Here is a 23,546-nt window from a genome sequence, read left to right as displayed (position 1 = left end):
CTTCATATGTCAGAAATGTTAGAACTTAAAAACACAATATCATAGACTAAAGTTGATAATTTTCAATTTTTCTTTAGTTAATTATCAAATACATTTTCAGATTTTTTCAATAGTACATAAAGTTGAAATAGTTTTATAACTAAAAAATAAATTTGTAAATATTGCATTACACTGAGGAAATTTTATAGGCTATAGGATTTTAGATTATTAATTACAGAGTTATATTTCTGAAGCTATTTTAATAATCAATTTTTAAAATAGCTATTAGCATACAAACATAAAACCTAAATATTTCTAAGCAAATCCAGCTATTGATTGCCTCTAGTTTTGCATATGAGTAGTTGCCTTTCTTTCCCTATTACCAGGAGTACCATGATTGAGCTCTTCTTACATATGATTTTATCACTTTAACATCCTTAAGTAAGAAAGAGAAAAATCAACCAAGCAAATAAAGCATGTGTGTTGTACTTGCAAAATAGCTCTTCCACAGTGCCAAATTCTGACTCCTGATTTGAATCACCAGTTGCAACTAAAATTGGTGTACAAATTCAAGCCAATTACATTATATCCAACTTGCATTATGATTTACAGGTAACAGTCCTTTGTAGTTGATTTTTATCTTATTTTACATTTTAGTCCTATTAACGATTGATTCAGTTTATTCATTTAGTCAGTAAATAATTTTTGGGTGTTTATAGTGTGAGTTGTTCTAGAAGTTGGACATAGAGCAACTAAAAAATAATCAAACAAAAAACCCCCAAACTTCCCACCCTAGTAATGCAAACAAACTAATAGAAGAAACAAATTAGATCAAGAAAACAGGAACTATTAACATAAAGTCATGTGGTCAAGAGAGAGACTTGTCTATTTCTAGGTAAGGAGCATTCCAATATAAAGTCTCTAAAGTTGGAGGGAATTTTGGGAGGTCAGTGTGACTGAAAAAGACTGGCTGGGGATGAGACTGGAAATGCAGCCCAGGACCAGAATATGGGATTTATTTTAGATGTGCTTAGAAAGAAAGTTTTTGAATCGTTTTGTCTAGAAGTGTGACATAATCCAATATAAAAGGATTATTCTGGATGTTGTGCAGGGTGGGATGTGGGAGTAGATACACAGTGTTTTTAGACAAGAGTAGAAACAGAGCCCAATGCATCACTAGTCCAGGCAAGATTTGGTAGTGACTTGAACCATGGTGTAGAATGGGGAAATGATGAGAAGGAAGTAAAAAGGAAGCCAAAAGGATTTGCTGATGGATCATATGTGGGGCATTAGAGAAAATCAAGGTTGACTCTGAGGGTTTTGTTCTGAACAGGTCCCCATTGCTCCCTCGGGAATTATGGTGCAAAAATCAAGAGTTCACTTTTGGATATTTCATGTTTGTGAGGCATTTTCAATATGCAAGCATAATTCTTGGCAAGATGGTTACAGATGCTGATTTAGATTCAGGAAAGAAATTGCAGGCCAGGATGAAATCATGATATTAAAGAAAATGGATGTAGGTAGAAAAGTCCAGGGACTTCCCTGGCGGTCCAGTGGTTAAGACTTCGCCTTCCAATGCAGGGTGTGCAGGTTTGATCCCTGGTTGGGGAGCTAAGATCCCGCATGCCTCGCAGCCAAAAAACCAAAACATAAAACAGAAGCAATGTTGTAACAAATTCAATAAAGACTTGAAAAATGGTCCACGTCGAAAAAACAAAAAGCTTAAAAAAAAAGTCCAAAGACTAAGCCTTAGGAACTCAATACTTAGGGATCAGGAAGAGGATTCATCAAATCATGCTGAGAAATTGCTGCCATGAGGTAGCAAGAATACTAGGAAAATGTATAATAGAGTCCCTGAGACTCGTAAGAACTAAATTGATGAAAGAGGGAGTGATCAACTGTCAAGCGCTGCTGTGAATAGAGTGCCCCTGTGTATTTTTACATGACCACTCATGCTAGTAGAAGTAATACTGTAGTGGAGAAAAAAAATAAGCTAAATGCTAAAATATTCCATTAATAAAGGAGATTATTCAAGAAACCTATAGATGACGGCAGTAAGAAAATTTAATGGGTGATATTATCTGATGATGGCATTTACTTCAGAAGAATTGCGAGAAGGTGGCAAAGGAGATAGAATAATGTTCTAGAAGCAGTGATTCAGAGACAGGACACGTGCCACCTATCTACCTCTAGGCATTGTGCTATGTCAGATATGGGAGCCACTTTTTGAGTCAGCCTTAGAAAGCAGTATCGTATGTAAGGGAGAGGACCAGGGTGGGAAGAGTAAAAAAGTAATGATAATACTCAAAGGGAAGGTTGAATATTTAGGGGATATTGCTGATGATGGACTATGAATTCCAAGGAATCCTGGTGAAAGGTTGGTGGTGGAAGTAAAGGTGAAGTGGGAAACTGAATCAAATTAGGGTGTGTGAAGAGCTACATGGGAAGAAATATCTGGGGGGTGAGAGATGCATCGGAGAGAAGCCATGGACTACTTTTGATGAGGTAGACAGGGATGGGATTGATTATTTCTCCAGGACTACCAAGAATTCCATAGGACAGTCCTTTCTTCAATTGATCAGTGGGTTATTCAGGCTAGGGAGAGGGGTCCTTTTCAGGAAACCAGTTTCATGCCATATAATATTCTATGTAGGAGGGGAGACAGAGAAGGGATGTGAGAAAAAGCATAGCAATGTATTGATGCAAGTATATGCTGTTATGATTAATTCAGTTAGGAAAGCACAAATTGTTATGTGGATTCAAGGGAAGGAGACATTTTCATTGGTAAAGAACATAAAAGTTTTCCTGGGGGATGAAGAATTTGAGTGGCACTGAAGAGCCATTAGACTTTCTCAAAGTGAAATAAATGAGAATAGTCTAAGCAGAGGAAACACAAAGCCAAACCCAGAATAAACAAAGTGCAGAGTGTGTTTGTGGAACAGTGATAGGAGGCAAGGACCTTAGGAAGTGATGGGGGTAATAAATCTTCAGTGGTGAACATTTTCAAATGCTGCCTTTAGCCTTGAAGCCTGGAAGCTTCTCCTTTACAAATTTAATCGGAGTGAAAGTGAGTTAAGCAAGTCTTTTCAGTTCATACTTAGGGCAGCAAAAAATGTTATTAGAAGTAGCCCTGGATCAGGGCCAGCCAAGCCCAAATCTTGGCAGAAGATGATTTAAAAAACAGGGAATCAGCCTACGATTGTGAAAGAGGCTTTTTACCACTTACTGTATAATATTGGGGTAATGTTAGATTTTATCCACCATACACGCAAGTTAAATTTTTTTAGTCCATCATGAAATCATAAAGATAAATTTTTTAAAGTTGTGTTATGTGTAGGAACGGTAAGAGGAAACATATTACAGGACTTACTAAGAAATATGAGACTAAAATATCAATGAATAAAACAATACTATTTTCAAATATGGACAGTGGATTAAAGGCATTACTAAAAGTATGCTAGGAGAAAGGCAACACAATGAGGGCATTATTGAAATTAATTATTCAATATAAGTGATAGTAAAAGAAGGAAAATTTTGTATATATATATATGTTTGTGTATGGGTGCACTCTGAAATGGTATACCTAATATGCTTAGAGACCTATTTAAAGTTCTTTTTTTTTTTTTTTTTAGAAAATATACATTGTATACCTAGTATGTGTTGAAAATACAGAGGCAAACAAAACAGACTGTCCTCTGCCTTTATAGAGTTAGCATTCCAATAAACTAGACCAAAAAAGCAAGTAATTATTAAGGCTTTTATTTAAACACACATGTAAAGATTTGGATTCTGGCTCAATGATATGAATGTTCATATCATGTTAAAGTAATTCCTGGATTGTGTCAAAGGACACAGAACAAGAGAATTAATTAGGGACTACCTGCTACATTTGCTATGGTTTAATGCTGATAACTGTCACAACTGATTCTTCAAAACTGATTTCCATTGATCACACCAATCAGTCATTTTAATTGCAGGGAGAGAGAGAAGAAAATCAACTTGTAATTTTTCTCTTCAGTCTTTAATATAAGAATTAATGTCCCTTAAAAGTATCACCCTTAGCATATACCCCAAAGAATTGAAAGCAGGGACTCAAACAGGTATTTGTATATCAGTGTTCATAGCAACATTATTCACAATAGCTAAAAGGTGGAAACAACCCATATGTCCAGTAATGGATGAATGGATAAACAGTGATTGCTTTACAATGTTGTGTTAGTTTCTGCTGTAAAATGAAGTGAATCAGCTATATGTATACATATATCCCCTTCCTCTTGGACCTCCCTCCCCACCCCCATCCCACCCATCTGTGTCATCACAACACCAAGCTGAGCTCCCTGTGCTTTATAGCAGGTTCCCAGTAGCTTTCTATATTACACATGGTAGTGTATTTATGTCAAACCAAATCTCCCAATTCATCCCACCCTCCCCTTCCCCCACTGTGTCCACATGTCCGTTCTCTACATCTGTGTCTCTCTTCCTGCCCTGCAGACAGGTTCATCTGTACCATTTTTCAAGATTCCACATATATGCATTAATATATGATATTTGTTTTTCTCTTTCTGACTTACTTCACTCTGTATGACAGACTCTAGGTCCATCCACATCTCTACAAATGACCCAATTTCATTCCTTTTTATGGCCGAGTAATATTCCATTATATATGTACCACATCTTCTTTATCCATTCATCTGTCAATGGACAGTTAGGTTGTTTCCATGTCCTGGCTATTGTAAATAATGCTGCAATGGACACTGCGGTACATGTGACTTTTTTTTTTTTTTTTTTTATTGTGGTACATGGGCCTCTCACTGTCGTGGCCTCTCCCGTTGCGGAGCACAGGCTCCAGACGCACAGGCTCAGTGGCCATGGCTCAAGGGCCCAGCCGCTCCACGGCATGTGGGATCTTCCCGGACCGGGGCACGAACCCATGTTCCCTGCATCAGCAGGCATACTCTCAACTACTGTGCCACCAGAGAAGCCCAACACATGTGACTTTTTGAATTATGGTTTTCTCAGGGTATATGCCCAGTAGTGGGATTGCTGGGTCATTAGATAGTTCTATTTTTAGCTTTTTAAGGAACCTCCATACTATTCTCCACAGTGGCTGTATCAATTTACATTCCCATCAACAGTGCAAGAGGCTTCCCTTTTCTCCACACCCTCTCCAGCATTTATTGTTTGTAAAATTTTTGATGATGGCCATTCTGACAAGTGTGTGATGATACCTCATTATAGTTTTGTTTTGATTTTCATTTCTCTAATAATTAGTGATATTGAGCATCTTATCATGTGCCTCTTGGCCATCTGGATGTCTTCTTTAGAGAAATATGTATTTAGGTCTTCCACCCATTTTTGGATTGGGTTGTTGGGTTTTTGATGTTGAGCTGCATGAGCTGCTTGTATATTTTGGAGATTAATCCTTTGTCCATTGCTTCGTTTGCAAATATTTTCTCCCATTCTAAGGGTTGTACTTTTGTCTTATTTATGGTTTTCTTTGCTGTGCAAAAGCTTTTAAGTTTAATTAGGCCCCATTTGCTTGCTTTTGTTTTTATTTTCATTATTATAGGAGGTGGGTCAAAAAAGATCTTGCTGTGATTATGTCAAAGAGTGTTCTTCCTATGTTTTCCTCTAAGAGTTTTATAGTGTCTGATCTTACATTTAGGTCTTTAATCCATTTTGCATTTATTTTTGTGTATGGTATTAGGGAGTGTTCTAATTTCATTCTTTTACATATAGCTTTCCAGTTTTCCCAGCACCACTTATTGAAGAGGCTGTCTCTTCTCCATTGTATATTCTTGCCTCCTTTGTCATAGATTAGGTGACCATAGGTGCGTGGGTTTATCTCTGGGCTTTCTATCCTGTACCATTGATCTATATTTCTGTTTTTGTGCCAGTACCATACTGTCTTGATTACTTAGCTTTGTAGTATAGTCTGAAGTCCAGGATCCTGATTCCTCCAGCTCCGTTTTTCTTTCTCAAGACTGCTTTGGCTATTTGAGGTCTTTTGTGTTTCCATACAAATTGTAAAATATTTTAATTCTGTGAAAAATGCCATTGGTAATTTGATAAGGATTGCATTGAATCTGTAGATTGCTTTGGGTAATATAGTCATTTTCACAATACTGATTCTTCCATTCCAAGAATATGATATATCTCTCCACCTCTGTGTCATCTTTAATTTCCTTCATCAGTGTTTTATAGTTTTCTGAGTACAAGTCTTTTGCCTCCTCAGGTAGGTTTATTCCTAGGTATTTTATTCTTTTTGTTGCAATGGTAAATGGTATTGTTTCCTTAATTTCTCTTTCTGATCTTTTGTTGTTAGTGTATTAGAATGCAAGAGATTTCTGTGTATTAATTTTGTATCCTGCAACTTTACTAAATTCATTGATGAGCTCTAGTTTTCTGGTGGCATCTTTAGGATTCTCTATGTATAGTATCATGTCATCTGCAAACAGTGACAGTTTTACTTCTTTGCCAATTTGTATTCCTTTTATTTCTTTTTATTCTCTAATTGCCGTGGCTCGAATTTCCAGTACTATGTTGAATAATAGTGGTGAGAGTGGACATCCTTCTCTTGTTCCTGATCATAGAGGAAATGCTTTCACTTTTCACCATTGAGAATGATGTTGGCTGTGGGCTTTTTGTATATGGCCTTTATTATGTTGAGGTAGGTTTCCTCTATGCCTAGTTTCTGGAGAGTTTTTATCATAAATGGGTGTTGAATTTTGTCAAAAGCTTTTTCTCCATTTATTGAGATGATCATATAGTTTTTAGTCTTTCATTTGTTAATATGTTGTATCACATTGATTGAGTTGCGTATATTGAAGAAGCCTTGCATCCCTGGGATAAATCCCACTTAATCATTGTGTATGATCCTTTTAATGTGTTGTTGGATTCTGTTTGCTAGTATTTTGTTGCGGATTTTTGCCTCTACGTTCATCAGTGATATTGGTCTGTAATGTTCTTTTTTTGTTGAACATTGATAACTGAAATATGCTAATGAAAAATGACTGATAAATTTCATTACATCAAAATAATGGACTACAATGACAAAGAGCATAAAAGATTAAAATACAAGCAATTAGCTGAAAGCAAATATTTACAACATATATTTTTAAAAAAACTCAAAGAAACAGTTTCCAGAATATAGAAAGAACTTTAAAACAGCAACTATTTATCCAATAAAAACAAGGTTGAAAAGTCATGAATATTTGTCATATTATTCAAAAATTTCTGTGTGAGGTAAGAAAGATTAAGCTAGACCTTGGAATATTGTCCCTCTTGGGCTGTTGGAAAATATCAGTCAGTGAATATTATTTGTTAATAACAATAGCTGCCATTTATTTGTCTTTATTACTTTTCTGAGAACTGTGAAAACCTCTTTATTTTAGCCTACCAGAAGTGTTTAAAGAAGCAAGCGAATAAAACAAATAAACACACTTACCTATAAAGTAGATGCAATTATTCCTTGTTTTATTGTTGGAAAATTTGAAGATTAGTAATGTTATATAGCTTTCCAAGTATTATTCAGCCAATAACCAATGAAGTCAGAATTAAAAGTTTAAGTTTACCTTAGTTCAAGGCCTTTTCTTATAATCTCTGTATCACATTGCTTTCTGTGGGAAGTGAGGAGTAGTATCTTGGCAGGGATAGAATGTTGGCAGAAAATAACATATTAAGTTCCTATGAAAAAATTGGAGATAATTAACATGGCAACTAACTGCTTCTCATATTGAGATAACCTCTGTGAATTATGACCCCCTCTATTAAGGTAACAAGTCATATCTGGTTTTAGAAACACTTTTCAATTTATTAACTGATTTGTCTAGTTTATTGCATGTCTTTTTAACTGCAACCAATAGCGTAATTTAATACAAATATAGGGACAAGTTAAATGTGATCAAGAGTAATTTAAATCTTTCTGAAGTATGAAGATATTTTCCAGAAGTTAATGCAATAAGGATTAATCCCTCCTTATAAGTTGCAGATATGAAAAATTCAGTGTCAGAAAAATTGAATTAAAATGTAGACTTGATTTCTACTGAAAGTCAAAAAGACCATGAACAGATTCAAGAAATTTATGGACTGAAAGAAAGTAATATTTCAAAAAAGCATCAAGAAAGGGAGCGTTCTGACCAATCTCTAATTCTTTATTACATTTCCTAAATAAGCTTGGAATGACAGCAAGAGATTTTAGCAGAAAGATGCTGGTGAGAGAAAAAAGCCACAGCCATGGTTAGAGGATGCAAATTTCCTTAGTGGCAAAAAGTATAGAAATATGCAAGAGTAACAATGCAGAGAGCAACATAATTTGTTTCTAGACAGAGATAAGGGCCTCTGAGGGATCCTGGTCTCTGGCCCTCTGCCTGCTCATATGGGTCTGACAGAAAACAATTCCAGCACACCCATGAGGGTTTAGCGTGTGTTTCCCCAGTGTAGCATCTTTTACTGGGCCAGACTCATGCCTGGCTTATGTCAAAACTGGTACTAATAGCAAACCCTTACCCCGTGTTTACACAATGCTAAGTACTCTAGACACTTGTCAGGAATGAACTCATGTGTTCCCCTCAGAAAGCCCATGAGCCCATGAGCCTATTATCATTCTCAATTTATAGATGAGAACACTGAGACACAGAAACAATATGTAACCTGCCCAATGTGTACACCTAGTCTGTAGTGAAGCCAGGATTCATAGCCAGGCACTCTAGCCCGAAGACAATGCTCTGTTCTCCCAGGTAGGACAGCGCTGGGCTGGAGTCACATCACTTGGATTCAGTCCCAGATCTGCTCTTAACTCTCTATGGAACATTACACTTCATCACTCTGGGCCATAGTTGTCTTCTCTTATGCAAATACTGCTTTAGAACTAGGTGCCCTTAAACGTCTATAACCGCTTCTGATGGTTTGCATGTTATTTACCTTAGGAAAATTACAGTGTGGGGGAAAAAAAGCCAAGTACCCTAAGAGAATTGTTATATTTGAGAACTACATTGTAAAGGTCAAATTCTGAAATCCAAAGCACCACTTATTTTTCACAGTTTTTATGGTTTACTTGAAGTTATGGTCATTTGAAGCTGGTGGATTATTTTATAACAATTTCTCCCTAGTTGCTCCATATAACAAAGATGTAAACAAGTACCAGTCTGAAATTCCCATGAAATAGTAATTTTGATTCCCCTTTGCCAACTCTGGGAAACCCAGCTTTATACAAACACTACTTATTGTTTCAAGAGTGATGTTTCCTAGGAGATCTTACCATTTGTTTCCTTCATGATTACCATGCCATCTGACCTTTTATGGTCTGTACCTTGAACAAAGTGAATGCACACAGGTGCCTGAGGGCTCACTGTCTTCTTGGCTATAACCCTATAACTGAATTACTATCTATGTATCTATCTATCTATATAATTTAGATATTATATTGTTATCATGTATCTATGTGCTTGTTTTCTCTACTAGAATTCACATTTCATCTAAGCAAGTATCATGCTTTCTCACTAACTTAATGACATTATAGATACATTGTGCTTAACATCTTAAGGTGGTGTTAGAAATTTTATTTATTTTTACATGTAGTTATGCCTTTTAATATGTTTAATCAAGACTTCCCATGTAATACTTGAATAAATTATTGACTTTCAGATAAGTAAAATACACTTTAAATTAAACTCTTGGGCCTGGTTACAGCACTGAGAGTGACAGGACCTATCATTTCTCTGGTAATTTCCCTTCTTGTCAAAATTAGGAGCTTAGATTTGGTGATATCTTTATGAATCTATCGTGGTTTTCCATTGATTTAACCACTCTGGAGAAACCAAATGTCAAGAAAATTATTTTTTCCTAACAACTGGTGTATTTTTGTTATATATTATTGTATCTTATGTATTTTTGGAAAAGACCTCATGTCTGTTTTTGAATTCTATGGAGTATATGCAAACAGATGGTTACTAACCACTCTGTGTCTAAGAGTCTATACATTCTAAGCCTGTATTTTCCCCTGTGCAAGTTGAGAGATATGAACATAGCACCATCACCAGTTTCTGATGCATAACATTTGCCTCTTTTGGTCAGAACAAGTAGAAAATTATAGTTTTGTTGCTAGTATTACACATGGACAAGACCACATCTATCTTTGTAGCCACAAATGGAGTTTCCAGATAAAATAATTCCACATATATGTTTTACTCTCTTTCTCTTCCCCTTCTCTGCAAAAATCTGTCTTTTTATTGTCCAGAAGAGAGATCTAAAATCATCTCATTTACATAGTAGTAACTCAACTTACAATTGTTGGTTTGAATGTAACTTAAGAATTGCCTTAATTTTTATTGCTTAAAATAGGAATGGGACTATTTTTTTACAGGCTATAAATGTCTGAAGAATGACAAATTTGGGGTCCTTAAAAGTAGAGGAAAATAGCTCTCATAACTGGAAACTACCTTAAAAGAAGAGAGTTTGAGAACTTTTTATGGGTTTCAAGCCATCAGGCATGTACATGAAGAAAAAGTAGTTTATTTGGTGAATGTCCAAACCATTTAACCTTCCCTAAATTAATTGGTGGCCCATATATTTCAAAGTCTGATCACACTTTAGTGAGATTAAAAATGTTATTTAATGCTTGCATGTCTTTCAGATGATTAAATGTCTAACAATCCAAGGTATGGATGTGGAATATTATCTTTTGAATCAAGCTTGCATTTTCTTGTAGGAGATTTTATATGTTGTTGAGCGGTGATGGTTATATATACATTCCTATTTTATGTTTCAAGGACCATATCTTCCATCACCTGGTAGGAATATTGACAATCAGAATTCTTCTGAGATTTTCTGAAAATTCTTCTGAAATTCTTTAAACCTCCATTTAACTTTGTGCTGTACTGAACTGACACAAGAGACCTATAACACCAATCTTAGCAAAAATGATAAAAGTGAGCTTTTTAAAAGGTTTTTATTCATACTTCTCTAAATACACTTTATTTTTGAATTGCCTATTAGTACTGCCAATGAGAAGAGTAAAGTAGTAGATTTCCCTAAAATGTATTTTGAAGAAAATTCATTTCGAAAAAAGTCATAAAGAATGGATGACTCTCCCTAGTAATTCTAATGAATTTACATTAATGAAAACCAGCAGGCCTGGAGCAAGACTATGTACATAAAGAGAATATAATTTATATTGGTTAGTTAATAAGTCACTGTATATCTGAGAATTACAAAGAGACTTTTCAAATTTTTTTCAAAAACAGACACAGAAATGTCTGCAATCACAAAAATGCATTCTAATGAATAGGAATAGTAAAACTCTAGAAATTCTCATCAAGTAGATCCTGAAACTTTATGTGGTTGCTACACTAATTTTTGTAAATTTATATCTCTTTTTATAGTGCCTCATTTTATTTGTTCCCAGGATTTTTTTTTCCTAGCAGTCATGGCCTCTTACAATCCCAGTGATCCATAAAAAGACAGTCAATGAGTTTCATAGTAATTTGAAAGACTTTATTACCACCTGAAGCCAATAGACCTGAAGATATGCTACAAGACAATATCAAAGATCTCCAATTCAGAGTATATAAGAACTTTAACAAACTGATGAGTGAAAACAGAACAAAACAAAGAGCTCAAGATAAAAAGATAGGAATCAGACTGGAATAGACCATGAATAAAGATATAAAAATTGGCAAAAAAATGTATAAAGAGGAATTCAACTTTATTAACTACTAGGGAATTACAAAATAAACCATAAGAAATCACCACATGTTCATCAGGATAGCTAAAATAAAAAAGACAAAACCAAATTTCAAAACAACTGAATTTCTCAGATATTGCCGAAGGGTTATAAATTGGAACAATATTTTGGAAAACAGTTTGACATCATCTACTAAGTGTGAACATATGCATATCCCCTAATTCATAATTTCTACTCCTGAGTTTTTATACAACAAAGATGAATACATATGCTCATAAGAGATATGTACAAAAAATCCACTATTTGTAAATACGTTAACTGTCTGTAAAATCAAAAAGCTGCAAACAACCTCAATGTCCAGCAAGAGTACATACATTAATATATGTGAGCAAATGAATTCAGACAAAAAATACAAATTTCTTTAAGTCCCTCTGTATAAAGTCCACAAACAGGAAAAACTGATCTAATCAGTAGGAGGAGACTGATAATGCACGCTATTTCTTGATCTAGATGCTGGTTATGTCTAGAGATATAATTTGAAAAATAAAAATAAAAAAGTTAAATGTTTAAAAAGTGCTAAATTCATAAAAACAAAAGGTAGAAGGTTATTCAACTTTCTGGTAATTCAAGCTGTTTTTCTTGGAAGGTGTAAAATCTGACCAAAGTAGAGGAGTTCATATTTTTCTTATTAGGCCTCTATGTAGTTAATATTAAGGAATTATCTATTTTTAATTCTTAGTGAAACAACGCCACATAGTTTTCTTTTGATTTTTAGCAAGAAAGCATATTTTGGGAAGATGGGACACTATGTTATTGGTGGCTGTGACTGAGAAATGCCAGTTATCAAGCATGATAGGTTGAATCTGGAAGATAGTATTGGTAGAGAGAATGCAAGTTGGTATGAACAAGCACATGGGATTATCTGGTTCTTGGTTTCAGAATCCAAAATTGTAAGCCAGAGAGATAAGATTTGGACCTGAAAATTGTGTAATCGTATCCACAGGTTAGAAACAGATTGTTAAGTCCTTGCAAGACACATGAGCACAGGCAAAAGCCTTGCTGTTATGTTATGATATAGAGCACTGACCAAGAATCTGAGCTGAGTAGGAAGAATAAGTGAGAGGAAACAGATTGAAGTTTTAGAAGAACCAGGTGAAAGAAGGATTTAGGTGCTCAGCAGAGAACAAGCATCACAGGAAACATATAGTGTGCCTTCCAGACCTAGAAGGCCCCGGAGGTGAGCTCAGAACACACTCACTGCAGGGTTCAGTAACAAGGGCAAGGCCAGGTGATACTGAGACAACCACTTTTGAGGGAGGGGCTTTTTGTGGGTTTACAATTCTGGGTTAGAGCTAAAATTAGAGAGTGGGATGAGACTGAGACCAAAAGTACAAAAAAAGTACTTCTATAGGCAGGAAATGAATAGAACAGGAATGCCTCTGCTCCTTCTATGACAGCAGGAATGACTTAGGGAACTAGGGAACTTTTCACTTAAGTCAATATTGATTAAAGTTTAATCAAATATTATGAATATGCTAAATCCCAAGATTATGAAATATCAGGTAAATGAATAAAAAACATAAAGGCCATAAAAATGAAGTTTTGATATTTAAATCTGTATCTTTTCCAAAAACATAACGAAGAACACAAATCTGGATTTTTATCCTTTAACCAGCGTCTGGGCTGTGTAACCTTGGACAGATTTCTTAATGTCTCTAAGCATCATGTCTACAAGTGATGGCAGTACTGTCTAACAAATTTCTTTTGTTATAAATTTTAAAAATGCATAAAAAGCATGAACCCAGTGCCTGTCTCCCAGAAATCTCTCCATAAATATTCAGTCATTATTAGTTATTTTATCTGAGTAGTTCTTTTTGCCTATAAGATAATCATAGTCTCAGACTCCAGATGTTCTTAGTTTAGCACGCACAGTGCATATAAGTTATTAAAAACACAATTCTACTGAATGCTCAGGTATTTTATCATTGCCCTTGAAACCAAATAGTGGGCATGTCTTTCTAGAACTCACCTTTAGCATCAGTATGGACCACTAATTTTTCTTCTTACCTTAATGGTAGAATAAAGAATAATTATAAAAGCTGAAAGTTAATATTAAGATATTATCCCAATGAGAAGTAATCAATATAACTTTTTCAACTTACATATTTTAAATGAGGTGGTCAGTTCTCTTACATAAGCAATGATCATACTGATATTTTTGAAACATATTTATAAGTTTTAAATGAGTAGTATTATCTTAACACTGCATTATGAAGTATTTTTGTATATATTTTATTTGTCAGTAATTGTCAATAGCTTGATATTTCCCTTTTAGGAAGCCATAGCAAATTGAAGAAGAAAAAAATCTCTATATATACAGGCATGACGTTTGAGAAACAAAGCCTAACAGCGCAGCTAGGAGAAATTTCAGCCTTCAGGTAGTACCAGTATCAACTTATCCAGAGGACAGTTTTAAAAAGAATATTTTTTAAAAAGGGCATATTGGGTTTTCTTTTTTTTTTTGGTCCTTATCATACCATACCATACCATAGCAAACCACAAAATTGGATGAGGTTATCTTCAGTAACTAACATATGTCTGAGAAGTAGAAAAAAATCTTGAAGTTCTTTTAACTAAAATAGAAACGTAATTAAGATATCTGTAAAATTTCTTAAATAGGTTTCTTCAGAAAGAAGGTAACTAAAGCCATATTAAAAAAGTAATCCCAGACTGGAAAAGTCCAGCAATTTAAGAATGTTAAAGACATCCCTTAAATTCCCCCCTTGTAGATAGACGTGGTCAAAAATACCATTTCTCCAAGAAAAAGTATTAATAGAAAATTCTGAACACAAAAAATTTATCTTTCAAGTTTATAAATGAACTATCTGTTAAAAAGTTGAAAAATGAAGCAGTCCTTTTTCTGGCTTTAATGAATCACAGCATGACACTTCATCTTTCCTGGCACCTCCTGAGCATATTAACGTCATGTTAATAATAATCATGAAAATTAGGGATAACTAATGAGAAAAGGAAAAGAACACAGTGAAAATGTGTAATCTCACATACATTTATAAGGGTCTGATTAGCACTAAATGCAATTAAAATATTGAATTTTCTTTCAACATGTCATTTAATGGAGCAGCACGACCAGGTTAAGGATATAAACAACTCTATTTCCTGCCAGTGTTTGTGTTCTGCTTTGTCCTGAAAGAGAGATGTGGAGATGAAGCTACTTGTCTTAATTTAATTCCTACTGAACTCTGATAGTATCTGCACAGAAGGAAAAAATTGAGAAATATTAAAGTGCAATTTTTAATGAAATCTTTCGGCTTAGTACAGGGGCTATCTCTGAAGCAAGGACCCTGGAAATAATCTTCACCCCACCACATACTTCCCTAGGCACAATAAGTCTGTTGGCAAATCCTTCATGGGCCTTAAAGTCAAAGATTAAAAGCTCTGCTCACCAACTGTGTGATTTGGGGTCATATACTGAGTCCTCCACAGTTTGGAATACCATTTACAGAATGGCTTTAGTTCCTTCTACCCATCCCAGAGTTAAGAAAATTAAATGATACTCTATTCATAAAGTGCTTATCCCAATGCAGGACACTGATTATACCTTCAGATTATCTCTGATGTTTTCCCAGATCTTTCCTGATTATAATCTTCTATATATTATTCTTTTTCAGTGCTGACAGTCAACCTACATTTCATTATTTCAATCATTGTCAGTGCCAGTTCTTCATTGGCTGAAGAACTATTTAGATTAGAGCAAGTTAGCCAAAGGCAATTAGGTTAAAGACAGGTTGGCCAATGCTATTTTTTGGCCAAAACAAAACAAACATACAAACACACAAATAAAAACTAGCAATTTTATTACATATAAATGCTATCTAGTAACTGTCTTTCAAGCTTTAACTTTGATGTTCTGTGGGGTGGTTTTACAAAATTTACAGCTTTTTATCTCTTTGTAAATAACTTTACTTGATTATCATAATTTTTTTTTTTTTTTTTTTTTTTTGCGGTATGCAGGCCTCTCACTGTTGCGGCCTCTCCCGTTGCGGAGCACAGGCTCCGGACGCGCAGGCTCAGCGGCCATGGCTCACGGGCCCAGCCTCTCTGCGGCATGTGGGATATTCCCAGACCGGGGCACGAACCCGTGTCTCCTGCATCGGCAGGTGGACTCTCAACCACTGTGCCACCAGGGAAGCCCCGATTATCATAATTTTTTATCCTACTCTTAATGCTATGTTTTATCTGAAATGGAAATATACTCTCTTTTGTTTGAAATAAACAAAATTCTCAATGGCTGATTAATGACTGAGAATACTAGTTATAAAATCATAAAGATGACATGATCTCGATTGTTTGTGCGAGGCACTCCATTTCATACCTCAGTGAATATTCAACAGCCACCCTATTCAGCATGTCCTATTTTCCTCATTTTACAATGAGGAACTAAGCCCTAGAAAGTTATTTGCCCAAGCTCATGTAGCTAATAAGTGGTAGATTCAAGCTCACATCCGTCACTTCTAAATATTGATCTCTGGTATTCTTCTACTGACATTTCAGCCAAACATTATTTGACCACTTGTTGGACATGATATTAGAATAAAAGATATGAATAGAAACACACTTTATGTGTAATAAAGACACTTAAATATTATAATATGCAAAGGTAAATGCTATACTAACAATAATATAAAATATACTACTGGAAACATGTAGGTGGAAGCAGCACTCCCTAGGGGAGTCAGGCCAGTCTTCAGAAAAGCAGTAATTTAAGTTGAGGTTTTAGTGCCTTATTCAACATTACATATATTCAATGTGTGTGTGCAAACACGCATGCCATAGTATAGTCCAGGAGTGAGTATCATGTGGCCTAGCAGACAAGAGACATTTAAGAGAGAAGAAGCCATGTGTGCAAAGGCCTGGAATCATGAAAGAACATAGATTGTTCAGGAAAAAAAAAGTAGGTAATGTGATTGGTTTTGGAGAAATATAAATAGAGTAAATGTAGGGCAAGAAATTGAAATATTAAACTAGGATCAGATTGTGAATATTTCATGGACTTGACTTAAAGTTCATCTTCTGGGAGGTGTGAGTTATCAGTCATTTTTAAGCTATTGCTGAATTTAAAAATGTGGTAGGAGAGCCTGATTTTGGGCAATATCAGCTTCATGGATAGTCACTGAAGTGAGAAGGATTCATAGTAGAACTCAGAGGGCTTGCTGATGGACTGAGAGTAGAAAGGCAAGGTGTGAGATAAGACAGTTGAAGTGTCTACTGAGATTTTTAGCTCAGTTCAATCCATAGGTACTGATGCCCTTACCAGGCAAAGAGAAGACAGAAGGAGGATCAAGTATGCTAGCCAGAAGAAGGACTAGGAGGGTGGGAGATGAGAAGAAACTAAAATTGGTTTGGATTGATCAAATGTAATGTAACTAAGGAAGAACCAGAAAGTCAGAGATAATGAATACGTCATTTAATTTCTTTTGAATACAGAAAGATTTAGGATTTGTAACTACAGAATTTCTGCATAAGTACAAATTTCTTAAACATTTTAATATAAGTTTTCAGTAAAAATACATAATATTTTATGATCCAAAATCAACTTTAAAAACTAGTTTCTTCTCTCAAAGAGAGGACTGAAATTGTGCCTGTATTTTCTTTTCATACTATGTCTGTTGAATAGAGTGCAATTTCTTTCTTTTCCACATGAATGAGAAGTTAGAAAAAATGATTTCAGAGTTCATTTCAAAGCATCATTGAAGAATATATGATCACATTATATTAGCAATGATGAAAAGAATAAATTATTTTTTGAGATAATATTTATTTTTGAATATATTTTATAAGGAAATGGAAATAAAACTAAAAAAAATGTTTCAGTTATTACATAAATGCAGGACTTGATTATTTTGAACTCTCATGCCTTCTGTAATACAGAATGTTTCAATGTATAACTTTAAAAAAATTATAAAAGGAATATTTTGCTAATCTTCAGGTCAGTTTCTCTCTTTAATTTTTCAAATAGATACTACTATGTGATATTTGCCACCACTCTTTAACTTAAGAGTAAACTGGCAAATTCTAACTAGGATAAAATAATAATAAAACCCCTGAAAATTCTGTAATTCTGTGTTGCATGATCTTACAAACCATTATTAAATTGTTGTTTCTACACCAAGTTGTGTTTTACTCATTAGAATATCTCTGAATTACATTAGACTTTTACTTAACTATAATTAAGTAAATGATTAATGGGCATATTGAAATTAGAGATTATTTTATTGGACTATGGCCCTTTTTTTGATGTTCTTATAAAAATTAAATACTAAGATTTCTTATTTAAAATGTTTCTTTCCTCTCTTTTTTTTTTGTTTTCATTTTTACAGAAGTCTTAAATAGCCTTCTAACTAGATCAATCTACCTGACACTTTCCTTATTTATATTTTATTGTATGTTGGATATATTGCCTATAAGGGCTTTAAAATGAAGGTTTCTTTGTAGTTTCTAAAAATGCAAGAGCCATTTTGCCCCTTACAAACACAGCTTGACATATTGACATTAGTCGTGGTAATGTGAGATTTGAGAACTTTTACCCCGACATTCAAAAATATTTACACTCTATTTCAGGGAGAGTGAGGCTTCAGTGCTGTTAACTGTTAAAACGGGGTCTAATTGAGAAGCAAAAGTTAAAGTTAGCATTATTGGACTTTAATGGGCTTTGCAAGTTCTTTGGATATCACTAATTATTCCACTAATATTTCTGCATCCATAGTATTCATTTAGGCAACAGAGGGGAACAGTTATTTAGGCTGTGAGAAAATTAATGGGCTCACCTACTCCCCTGTATGATAGAAGCAGTTATTTGGTGATTTTCTCTTAATGTTGGGCACCTGTGTGCATTAAAATTTCCAGATGAGGTCTTAGAAATGCATAAGTGGTTTCCTGTGTCTTAACCTTCATTTAAAAATATAATTACAGCAAATATAATTATAATATTCATTTCTGACTTTCCGTTTTTAAAAACAGCTCTAGACATAACTTTCCTGATTTTACTCACTAAGAGAAATTCACTAAAGTCAGTGAGTCAGATCTTCCAGAGTCACCTCTTCTACATAATAATGGCTGTGTCAGGAACCCAGTATAAAGTTTTGATTATAAAGAAGCTGATGTTATAAATAAAGTGACATTCATTCTTTAGTAAATTTGATTCATTTAGAGTTTTCATGATAGATCAGTTTTAATTTTTAGACATTCGTTTAGCCAAACTTGTTAGATGTCCCCTTATTACTATCTAAAAAATGATGGACTAGATTTATAATTTTTTTTCCCTTTCATAGAATATCTCTATGAATGTTTTCCCATTTTTAAGGAAACAATGCAGGTTATATACACAATAGTTTATTTATTTAAGAAAAAACCTCTTGGCTCTAACCTCTTGGCTCTTTTGCTCTATTCATGCTTGAGTTCACGAATGACATTTTAGGCAAAGTTTTTCCTTCCAAACTGGTACTTAGCCCCCCAGAATGCATCAGGCCTAACTTTTGCTCTGTCATTTAGTTCACTAATACTCTTGTGCCCTATGCCTAACCTTCTAACAACTTCATTTATGAGCTTTTTATTTCAATTATTATTTTTTTCATTTCTAGAAAATACATTTTACTTAAGGTCAACTATTCTCATTTTATTTGTATTTTACAGATCACTGTTGTTTAGTGGAACATATTGTTCATTTACTTTATGCTCTCTGTCCACTAATTCAAATATCTAAAGCTTTTGTGGGTTCGACTTTCATTTTTTATCACAACAGACTCTTTATTCGTGGTATTTTGTTTCTTGTTCATTTTGAGAATTATGTGACTTTAAGTTTTCATCTTTCTTGCAACTTATTTGTTAGAATTCTTTGAGGCATATGTTGGAGGTAGCTTTTTTGAAAAAGTGCTTGCTTCTGTGAGGAGGCTAGGCCATTATCAAAGACCAGTTTCTCAAATTCTCAGTTGTGGGTTTTCTGTTCATTCAGGTAGAGCTCAGGACCACCGAATTTACAAATTGAGAATACTGTGGTTTATCCTTGAGTTGAGGAAATTGGTAGTGTGTGAATAAAGGCTACAAACTCCGATGAAGGCTTGTGTTGGTTATGGATTGAGTCTCAAGGAAGTTTTGGGGTTTTTTTGTTTTTGTTTTCTGTTGTTGTTGTTTGGTTGTTTCTTTTTTCTGCACTGCATTCAACATCAAGGTTTAAACCAGGCAGTTTTCTTTTTAGTTTTGGGTGGTAGTGGCAGTGGTTGCTGGAAAGGAGAGATGACTTTCTCATTCACCCTTAAAGTGAGAATTTAGCATTCTTGAGAGTGAAGTCTTATTAGACTAACTTCTATGCGTGGGCCTTTGGTCTTGCCTCCTATTCTCTGAGCCACTCAAGACCTCATAAATTAAATTTTAAGTTCACCTAGATCAGAAGAAACCCTCTAGGTGAAACTACCATCAGTACTAAGCTGTTTGTATTCTTGCTTTCTCTTGGTTGTTGACCTGCATATTTATTATTGTCTTTCTATCTCCTTGATATGTCTAGGAAAAATTCTGAAGACCATTTATCTAGCAGTTAATGTTGTTTTCACTGGGATTTTAGTCCTGGTACTTATTCTGACATATTGAATGTAGTGGTTATAGTATAGGTTTTAGAATGAGACTTACCCAACTTTGCTATCAACTTATCTTTGTGATTATGAGCAACTTACTAATCTCTGTGCCTCCATCTCTTCATCTATAAAATAATAACAATAAAACTTACTCAAGGGCTTCACTGGTGGCGCAGTGGTTGAGAGTCCGCCTGCCGACGCAGGGGACACGGGTTCGTGCCCCGGTCCGGGAACATCCCACATGTCGCGGAGCGGCTGGGCCCGTGAGCCATGGCCGCTGGACCTGCGCATCCGGAGCCTGTGCTCCGCAGCGGGAGACGCCACAACAGTGAGAGGCCCGCGTACTGCAAAAAAAAAAAAAAAAACTTAAAGAATGGCATGAGATTATGTATGAAAAGTATTTACATAGCACCTGGAAAATCATAATAGCTCAATAAAAGTTAGCTCGCCACAGCAGCTATAACATAACATTACACAAATAATGTAAATGGACTTTGTGGTTTAAAGAGCACTTGACAGGTTGTTAACCTGAGACTGACCCAGCCTCAGTCACTGACTTTAAGTGGACCCTCTGCAGTTCAAACCCAGTTGTGCAAGGGTCAACTGCATATAGGTTTTTGTTTTAAATCATGTGTTTATTGAAATTGAATAGACAAAGTTAAACTTAATAATTCTTTAAATTGATCATAAGTAGAGTACCTACTGGAATTTTTATCATTCATGTTTTAACTTGTTAGTTTCAACTATACTTGGGAGAGAGGGGGTAGATTTGAAAGACTGTTAATGGTTCTGGCAACTATCTTCATGTGTGTTTTCTGAAATACGATCTTTTCAGATTCCATAGAGGATCTAACCTACTCAAAGATTAAAAATTTAAAGTGGAGTCATTACTAACAACATACATATGACAGTAAAGTTTTATATATTTGAAAAAAAAAACACAAAAGAAGCAGACTCACAGATATAGAGGACAATCCAGTGGTTACCAGTGGAAAGAGGGAAGGGGAGAGGGGCAATATAGGGGTAGGAGAAAAAAAAAAAAGCGGTTATAATGGGATTATATAAAATCATCTGTGTAAAAGTTTTGAAAATTGTAAAGCACTATAGAATTTAAGAAATCTTTCATTCAATTAAAAAAAAAAGGTCCAGTAAACATGATTTTTTTAAACCCTGTATCTCATTTTTGACAATTTGCTACTAATGTACTAGGGAAAATCATTTTAAAAAGATATTTCTGAGTTACCCAAACTTTTGTATTAAATGATTATTTGTTTCAGGAAAAGTATATTTAAAAACACCTTAATCTGTTAAGGTAAAATGTGGCACTTTGTGGTTATAATAATTTAATAAGTTAGGAATAGAGCAAAGTGAAATTACTTGTTTATTGAAATGGAAGTTAATCAGTAAGAACTGTGCAAAGAGGCTTAATATACCAAGCAATCATGATGATTTTACTTTAACTGCCTTTTCTTTTCTAAATGTGATTATGTTGTGTTACAGGGTTTATTTTTAAATACTGAGGTTTAGAATCTTACAACACAAAATTGAGTAGAAGAAGTCAGACAGGAAACAGACCATGTATTATGATTCCATCAATATAAAGTTAAAAAATAAGCATAACTAATCAATGGTGTTAGAAATCAGGATAGTGGTTTCTCTGGTGAACTGGGTATGGCTGGAAGGACATGATGGACGTTCTGGGATGTTGGTAATGTTTGATTTCTTGATGCAGGTGCTGGTCCATTGGATGTGTATATTTTGCCAATTTTTATTGAGCTGTGTATTTATGATTTGTACATTTTTGTGCCAGTTTCTTATACCTCAATAAAGTTTGCATTAATAGTAAAATGTTTATTTCAGGGAGAATACCTATGTTAATCATAAGTGAAAGGATAATATTCAGCCTAACCTTTGACTGATACAGCATGTCTTAAATTTGCTCACAGTATATGAAAGAAATGTCTTTGATTACTTAATTCAAACTGATTTTAATTTTAGTTGGGAATGTGCTTTTTATTTCTTATTTTATACTTTGTTAAATGAATAAAAACCTGGATTCAAAGCTTAAAAATAAACACTTTGATAACTATTTTTCTTTCTTTTTTTTCTCTTTAGTGATAATGTGACCTATGTTGGAATCTAATTTCTATTCCTCTAATGCAAAAACTAAGCTCTGCCGTTATGTAAAACATATGGAGCATTTAAAGAGATGAGCTGGTAGCTCGAGCTTGTCCTGTTCTAAAGCTGAGAATTTTAACTTATGAATTTCAAGAAATATTTTATCCTGAAGCAAAATATCTGGATTTTTTTAACTTTAAGTTACCTTGTCTAACAGATAAATTTATCCTGAAATGTTTTAAATGGTTAAGCACATATATAGGATTTAAAGCTAGAGATTCAAACTTATGCTGAATCTCAACACACATTTGCTGTTATTTACTATTATTGTCATTATTTGTAGCCCAACTTTACCACTTACTTTGTCGTCTTTGGCTATTTACATTTAATAAAAAAATTCACATTTCACTGCCTTGGTTATATTAGCCTCATTTCAAGTGTTCAGTGGTCATATGTGGCTAGTGACCACTGCATTGGACAGAGGACATATAGAGTATTTCCATCATTGCAGAAAATTCTATTGGACGGCACTAATTTATGTAACTAGAATAATATATTCCTCAGAGAGTTTTAGTTTTGTTAAACAAAATTATTTTTGTAGAATTATTAGCATTGTAATGGTAAATCATAAATGCTTGATATCTGATATTTAACAATAATATTTAATAAAATCAGAATAACCAGATAATAAAAATAGTAATTATAATAATTAAAATATAAATGTTACCCATCTAGTATCATGAATAAAGTTACATAGCCTTGTATAAATTCACTAAAACTATCTCATCCACCATTCCACTTTCAGATATTTCACTGTGACATAATTCTCAAATTGGTATTCTGAAAAATTCCCCTGAAGTAGAAACCATAGAGCCAGGCTAATATTATTATGCTCACAGCTTTATTTTTTTAAAAGTATTCTAAGCAACTATTTCTTTTAAAATTCTAAACGTGAAGAAACCTCAACATGTAGAACATAAGTACCTACAACCAGGAAAAAAATTGGTTAATCAGGATACAAGCTGATGAAAAAGGAAGCTGGATTGGTATTCTAACCCTCTCTAATTTTGATATGGCACTAACTAATTAGGATCTCTTCATATATATATATCTAGATTTAG

The 23,546-nt window shown here is 34.3% G+C and overlaps 1 protein-coding gene across 1 annotated transcript in view; it reads left to right on the top strand.

Moving 5' to 3' along the window:
* PCDH15 (protocadherin related 15) overlaps positions 1-23,546 on the top strand; it is a 689,667-nt gene that overhangs the window by 611,997 nt on the left and 54,124 nt on the right. The window lies entirely within an intron of this gene.

Source organism: Neophocaena asiaeorientalis, unplaced genomic scaffold (assembly GCF_003031525.2).
Source record: "Neophocaena asiaeorientalis asiaeorientalis breed wild unplaced genomic scaffold, Neophocaena_asiaeorientalis_V1.1 scaffold131, whole genome shotgun sequence".
NCBI classification, from domain to species: domain Eukaryota; kingdom Metazoa; phylum Chordata; class Mammalia; order Artiodactyla; family Phocoenidae; genus Neophocaena; species Neophocaena asiaeorientalis.
This window is presented reverse-complemented; position numbering and strand designations above follow the sequence as displayed.